The 8,033-nt window shown below is 43.4% G+C and overlaps 1 protein-coding gene across 2 annotated transcripts in view; it reads right to left on the bottom strand.

Moving 5' to 3' along the window:
* LOC109916436 (fibroblast growth factor 13-like) overlaps nt 1-8,033 on the bottom strand; it is a 219,463-nt gene that overhangs the window by 15,585 nt on the left and 195,845 nt on the right. The gene's annotated exons all lie outside the window — the stretch shown is intronic.

Raw genomic sequence — 8,033 nt, forward strand, 5'->3', positions numbered from 1 at the left:
CTGCAGAGCTCTGACTTCAATGAGCATCCTTTATTAAACAGAAGCAAGGAAGTCTGACGTTTCGGGTCTGGACCCTTGATGAAACACCAGCTTTCCTGCTCCTCTGACTGCTTGGCCTGCTGTGTTCATCCAGCTCTACCCAACGATAATCAATAAGTTGCTTCTGTTTAATAAAGGATGCTCATTGAAGTCAGAGCTCTGCAGAATGCAGCTCTGGTTTGAAATCCCTGTACGCTTTGATGTCTTTGGAATGTTGGAAAAATTCTTAACTAACAAGGGGAGTTAAAGGGGACAGGCAGAAAAATGTTGAGGTCACGGTCAAATCAGCTGTGATCTTATCCAATAGCATGGTAGCTTTGAGGGTACGAATGGCCTCCTCCTGCTCTGATTCACATATTTACATCATTGTGGTATCCCTGTCCCTGAATCCATTTCTTCCAAACAGCCTTGCTGATTGTTGCTTGCCTGTTACGTTTACCGATGTAACAATAATTACTACACATTAAATGTAACAAAAATTACTACACATGGAATGAGGATGTGAAAGGCTCTAAATGAATGAAAATTCCCTCTCTTTGTTATCACTTTATTAAAACTGGTGGTCAGTAGTCCAAATTGTATACCACAGCAAATAACAAAATAGATTATTTGTCAATGGAAATAAAATGACCATTAAAAACTGGTGGATTATTACAAAACCCAAATTGGCTCATTCATGTCTTTAGCATAGGGAACTTGCCGCCATTATCAGGTTGGACCTGTATGTGACTCCTGTCACATATTAAGCAGGTCATTTTAACATGACCTCTGAGGCAGCAGAGTGGGCAGATTGCATTAGGTTCAAACTTCCATTCAATTTTGTTTTTAACTGTCCTGGGTATGAACCCAGTTACCATTAGGTGGGATGGGTTCCAATCGCTCCCATTCAGAGCAAGATCCTGACACTCCAGGGAATTACTGAGCCACAACAGAAATACTGGATGTCTGGTTCAGTTCCAGCTCCATTGTCGTCTCTCCCAGGCTTTGTCTGGATCAACAAGAAAACTCGTTAAACAATAATCGCTCAGGTCCTAAAACATTGACAGAATCTTGAAGTGCTGAAATTCCATGAAGGAGATTCCTCTCAGGAAACTTTGACAGTACAGCCCAAAAGACATGCAGCACAACTGGTAAAGTTATAGAGCCAGAGAATAAAGCAGGCATTCCAACTCCCCACCCACAATCTTTTACCTCTCTACCCTGATGCCACAGCTTTACACCATCCACCACCCCCCCACCCCAACCCCGCCCCACCTCCCCTGCCAAATCAACCCCACCATCCTGCTCGCAGAGTCAATCGTCAGTTGGGTGATGGTTGGGGTAGTGGTTACAATTGTTTGTAGAAGGTTAAGGTTAAAGGGTTAATTTTGGAGACTACATTAAGCTCCACCCAATCTATACAGCTTGGTGTCAGGAAATTGGGAAAGTAGCTCTAGATCTTATAGGGGATTTATGTGTTGTTTGTGTTTTTCACTAGATTTTGTAGCAATGTTTAACCAGCTAATGTAACTTGTACTTGATTGCCATCATGCTATAAACTACACCTTTTAAACTTAAGGGCCTCTTCTTGCTAAGATTCATTAGTGGTTTTCCTCTACACTATAAACCAAATAGGCCTTTAGACCTGGTCATGGAAAGAAGAATGGAGCAGCACCCTTCCACCCACAAATACACACTGACCCAATGAGACTTTGTTTCTCAAATGTACTTCAAGGGCAAAGGTATGAGGAAAGATTAAACAAATTAGGATATAGATGGGTCAGAGGAGCACTACTGCTGTATGACAGTAGTGTAGGGATACAAAAAAATATATAAACAGGAGATTTAGAATCTCTCCATTCAGGGAAAGAGAAAAAGAAATATACGGATCGGGGCGATTTATTTTTATTCATTCTCAGGATAAGGGCGTCGCTGGCCGGGTCAGCATTTATCGCCCATCCCTAATTGCCCAGAGGGCAGTTAAGAGTCAACCATATTGCTATGGGTCTGGAGTCACATTTGGCCAGACCAGGTAAGGATGGCAGTTTCCTTCCCTAAAGGGCACTAGTGAACCAGATTGGTTTTCCCCCAACAATTAGCAATTGATGCATGGTCATCATTTGACTTTTAATTCCAGATTTTGATTGAACTTAAATTCCCTCCATCTGTGGTGGTGGGATTTGTACTCAGATCCATAGCTCATCAGCTGGGTCTCTGGATTAATAGTCCAGTGATCTTCTCTTTGACCAAAGTTTGCAATATGTTGGAGTCATAGATAGAGTAGATAAAAAGAAACTATTTCTGATGGATGGGCCAGAGAATATAAATCAATAAAATAAAACTAGGCCTTTATAGAAGAGAGATGAGGAAACATTTTGACACATGAAAAGTAGCAGAAATTTGGGACTTCCTTCTGTTAGATCAGTTGTTAATCATAAATGTGAGATTTGTTAATGAAATGTAAACATATTAATGGATACAGAGCAAGCAACCATGATCCCAATTATTGGCAGAATGAGTTTGAGGGACCTAATGGTCAAAATCCTGTTGATGAAACAGACCAGGCGCTGAGGGTAATAACGGTCAATTCATCTGTATTCATGACTCAACCTCACAATTCCCTCACCGCCCCTCGCTATGATACTGTCTTCAGATTCCCTTCCACATGTTACCACATATCCTGTCACTACACACCCCCTGTTGTTAGTCACTAACAGTCCCCATTAACAACTATTCACCCTCCCAGCCTGATTGTTAGCAACTCCTTTGTCTGTCCAACTGTTTTTCTCTCTCTTTGGGATCTATCCTATCGTTTACTCCCTACCCCACCCACCTCCCTATTTTCTGCATATAAACTGACGTTTTCCCAGCCACCATCAGTTCTGAGGAAGGGTCATTGGACCCGAAATGTTAACTCTGTTTTCTCCTTCACAGATGCTGCCAGACCTGCTGAGCTTTTCCAGCAACTTTGTTTTTGTTCCTGATTTACAGCATCCACAGTTCTTTTGGGTTTTATTCAGATTCCCTTCACATAGTTAAAGAACAATCTGGAAAAATATCCAGGGCTGCCATAGTGGAGGCTGGGAGAGCCAGTACAGGCCCTGATGACTAAAGGTCATCACTGCCAATTAATGACAAAATCAAACCAATTTTCATTGGCAAAAGAAAGATTGATTCAATGACTGTTTGTAGTAAGAAAACACACTATTTTCCATTCCTTTTTCTATATACCTGTTATTCAATTACTCCAATGGGATTGACAGCAAAATAATGTTGTTCCAACATAGACATTCTGGGCATGTTGGACTTGAGGCATATTGAACTGAACAAAATGGTTTTAAATCCAGTGCAGGACTGTGGAATGACATTTGAAATTAAGAATGATTACAAAGCAGGAATTGTCACATGATAGTAAATGGGTGAGATTATATTTTGCAAGCTGAAAATATATCCCATTCTGGTCTTAACTGAAGATTGATTGTTTCATAGAAAATCTAATTTAAAAACCATTGGCAAGGTCATTTAGACTCTGTGATAGTGTCAAACAGGCGAGGGTGAACCTGCAGCTTGTTGCATATCTCTTCCCATAGAAACTGATAGAAATAAAATGCAGGTAGTGACATAAACAGCTTCAGGCTCACTGTTGTCAGAGTAATGCAGAGGTAAAATTGGTTTCTAAAGAAGGGTCATTAGACCTGAAACATTAACTGTTTTTCTCTCTCCTCAGATGCTGATAGACCTGCTGAGTTTCTCCAGAAATTTGTTTTAGTTTCTATGTGTGTAACAGATTTTATCTACATATCTAGTTCATACACCAACTCTAGTACCTTTCCACGAACTGTTTACTTCTCCCTAATTCCATTTTAACTAATCAAACAGTGAGTATGAATAGCAAACAGCCTCACATAATAAAACACAGAACAACTGAACACTAAATGTCAGCTTTTCTGCTCCTCTGATGCTGCTTGGCCTGCTGTGTTCATCCAGCTCTACACCTTGTTATCTCAGATTCTCCAGCATCGGCAGTTCCTACTATCTCTGTGACAACTGAATACAACTTTCCTAGCCTTGTGAAAACTAAGTATTTCATTTGAAATGAAATTATCTGAAACAACATGAAAGTGTTTACTTTTCCCTGAGTCCACACCCAGGCTCAACAAATCAAACAGCGTGAGCACCAGTAGTAAGCAGGCTCACATTATCAAAGATAGACAACTGATCACCACATTCACTGCCACCTATTCTTCACAATTGTACAGAGTGGAGATCACTCTACCCCATTCTCCTGTATTATTTATTGCTGATTTGGTCGTGGGCCAGTTATATAAAAACTTGGCATAAGTTATATCCTAGAAATTTCTTCCTCAACAATGTCAACCAATGATTGTTTCATTCCCTCAGGAAAGACATGAAGGCAGTAGGAGCAACCCACTTCAAATCAACAACATTTAACAAAAATAATTCCAAACACACAGAGTCCTCAGCTGATGAATCAGTACTCCTCCATGTTGAACAACATTCAGAAAGCACTGAGAATGACTAGGGCACAAAATGTACTCTGGGTGGGGGATTTCAATGTCCACCACCAAGAGTGGCTCAGCAGCAGTACTACTGATCGAGCTGGTTGGGTCCTAAAGGACATAGCTGCTAGACTGGGTCTGCGGCAGGTGGTGAGGGAACCAAAAAGAGGGAAAGACATATTTGACCTCATCCTTACCAACCTGCCAGCTGCAGTTACATCTGTCCATGACAGTATCGGTAAGATTGACCATCGCACAGTCCTTGTGGAGGTGAAGTCCTGCCTTCACATTGAGAACAACCTCCATCGTGTTGTGTGGCACTATCACCATGCTAAATGGGACAGACTTTGCACAGATTGAACAACTGAATACTGGGCATCCATGAGGCGCTGTGGGCCATCAACAGCAACAGAATTGTACTCCAGCACAATCTGTAACCTCATGGCCCGGCATATCCCCCACTCAACCATTACCATCAAGCCAGGGGATCAACCCTGGTTCAACGGAGAGTGCAGGAGGGTATGCCAGGAGCAGCACCAGGCATAACTGAAGATTAGGTGTCAATCTGGTGAAGCCACCAAACAGGACTACTTGCACACCAAACAGCGAAAGCAGCAAGTGATAGACAGAGCTAAGCGATCCCACAACCAACGGATCAGATCTAAGCTCTGCAGTCCTGCCACATCCAGTTGGGAATGGTGGTGGACAATTAAACAACTCATTGGAGGAGGAGGCTGCAGAATAATCCCCATTCTCAATGATGGAAGAGCCCAGCACATCAGTGCAAAAGATAAGGCTGAAGTATTCATTGCAATTTCAGCCAGAAGTGCCAAGTGGATTATCCATCTCGGCCTCCTCCGATGGTTCCCAGCATTACAGATACCAGTCTTCAGCCAATTTGTGTCAGTCCACATGATATTAAGATATGTTTGAAGACATTAGATACTACAAAGGCTACAGGCCCTGACAACATTCCAGCAATAATACAAAGACTTATGCTCCAGAACTTGCTGCTCCCCTAGTCAAGCTGTTCCAATACAGTTACAACACTGGTATCCACCCAACAATGTGGAAAATTACCCAGGTATGTCCTGTACACAAAAAGGCAGGATAAATCCAAACCAGCTGCCCATCAGTCTCCTCTCGATCATCAGTAAAGTGATGGAAGGTGTCACCAACAGTGCTATCAAGCAGCACCTGCTCAGCATTAACCTGCTCAGTGACGCCCAGTTTGGGTTCCGCCAGGGCCACTCAGCTCCTGACCTCATTACAGCCTTGGTTCAAACATGGACAAAAGAGCTGAATTCCAGAGGTGAGGTGAGAGTGTTAGTGATAGCCATAGAATCCCTACAGTATGAAAACAGGCCATTTAGCCTGACTAGTCCACACCAATCTTAGGAAGAGCATCCTACCCTATCCCTGTAAACCCTGCATCTCCCATGGCTAATCCACCTAACCTACACATTTTTGGACTGTGGGAGGAAACCAGAGCACCCAGAGGAAACCCACGCAGACATGGGGAGAACATCCAAACTCCACACAGACAGTTGCCCGAAAGTGGAATCGAACCCAGGTCCCTGGTGCTTTGAGCCACTGTGCTGCCTATAAGGGACTGGAGAATGCAGGCATTGACCCCACTAGCTCTCACATGCAAAGCAAGCACTCTACTGTTTGAGCTAAACTCTGGACAATATCCAGGCTTGGGCTGACAAGTGGCAAGTGACATTTGCGCCACACAAATGGCAGGCTTTGACCATCACCAATAAGAGACAATCTAACCTTTGCATTTTGACATTCAATGACATCATTGCATTGCTCACTATCAATATCTTGGGAGTTGTGATCAAATAAAAATTGAACTTGACCAGCCATATAAACACAAAGGCTGTAATAGCAGGTCAGAGGGTGGGAATACTGCGTCAGCAAGAAGTTCAGACTGAATGAGTAACTCACCTCCCGATTCCCCAAAGCCTGTCCACCATCTCCAAAGCATAAGTCAGGAGTGTGATGGAATACTCCCCACTGGCCTAGATAAGTGCAGCTCCAACTCAGAAACATCGAATATAGCAACAAGAATAAGTCATTTGGCCCTTTACTACTTCACTATTCATGAGGTTCATGGCTGATCAACCAAAATAATAGCCTGTTCCTGCTTCAGCCCTAAGTGCTACATCCAACTCCTTTTCGAAATCATGCTTTTATTGGTTTCCATGGTGGCAAATTGCACAGGTTTGACACTCTCTGGGTGAAGATGTTTCTCCACTCAAGAAGCTTGACGCTATCCAGGACAAAGCAGCTCGGTGATTGGCACCACATCCACAAGCATCCACTCCCTCCAACACCGATGCTCAGTAGCAGCAGTGTGTACTATCTACAAGATGCACTGCAGAAATTCACCGAAGATCCTCAGACAGCATCTTCCAAACCCACGACCACTTCCATCTAGAAGGACAAGGGCAGCAGATACACCACCCCCTGCAAGATCTCTTCCGAGCGACTCACCATCCTGACTTGGAAATGTGTCACTGTTCCTTCACTGTTGCTGGGTCAAAATCCTGGAATTCCTTCCCTAAGGGCAATGTGGGTTAACCTACAGCACGTGGATTGCAGCAGTTCAAGAAGGCAGCTGACCCTCCCATGCTCAAGAACATCTAGGGTCAGGGAATAAATGCTGACCCAACCAGTGACACCCATGTCCCATGAGTGAAAGAAAATGGTGAATTTTTTCATGGATTTGTTGTATCATACATCTCTAGCAATAATAGAAATGGGAGGTGGCCAACAGGACTTTATTGATATCCCATCTACCCCCAGGCCCACATGATGAATGATGGACAATGCCCTCAAGAAGCACTTTGTGAAGGAGCTGAAAACTGTCTTAATGATTCACTGTTTTTTTTACAGCTTCTAAGTCTGCTAAGTCATCAAATCAAGAATTTTCCCAAATCTATTTCCCCACTGTTGGGAATCCACAGCTGTAATATTTTTAAAAGTGCTGATGCTAAAGGAATGAAAACCGCTCTGAGCTTATTCGGTACACATGCTACTGAAAATTGTTTGTTAGAAGGACACGTTAGAAGATAAATATTCCCTCGAAATCTTATCAGTCTATGAGCAGCTGCCAGTCACATTTCCCTGTTATAAATTACAGTCTCAATACTAACATTAAAAACTTCTTATGTCAATTTGTAATTCTTCCTTATTGTTGTTTGAACACTGATTATATAATTCAGGCTGGCCTCGCTGATGAAATGCTGCACTGTCGGAGGATCAGTGCTGATGGAGTGCCGCACTGTCGGAGGGTCAGTACTGAGGGAGTGCCGCACTGTCGGAGGGTCAGTGCTGAGGGAGTGCCGCACTGTCAGAGGGTCAGTGCTGAGGGAGTGCCGCACTGTCGAAGGGTCAGTGCTGATGGAGCGCCGCACTGTCGGAGGGTCAGTGCTGAGGGAGTCCCGCACTGTCAGAGGGTCAGTGCTGAGGGAGCGGGCACTGTCA

The sequence above is a fragment of the Rhincodon typus genome, chromosome 14, assembly GCF_021869965.1.
Source record: "Rhincodon typus isolate 14 chromosome 14, sRhiTyp1.1, whole genome shotgun sequence".
In the NCBI taxonomy this organism is placed as follows: Eukaryota; Metazoa; Chordata; class Chondrichthyes; order Orectolobiformes; family Rhincodontidae; genus Rhincodon; species Rhincodon typus.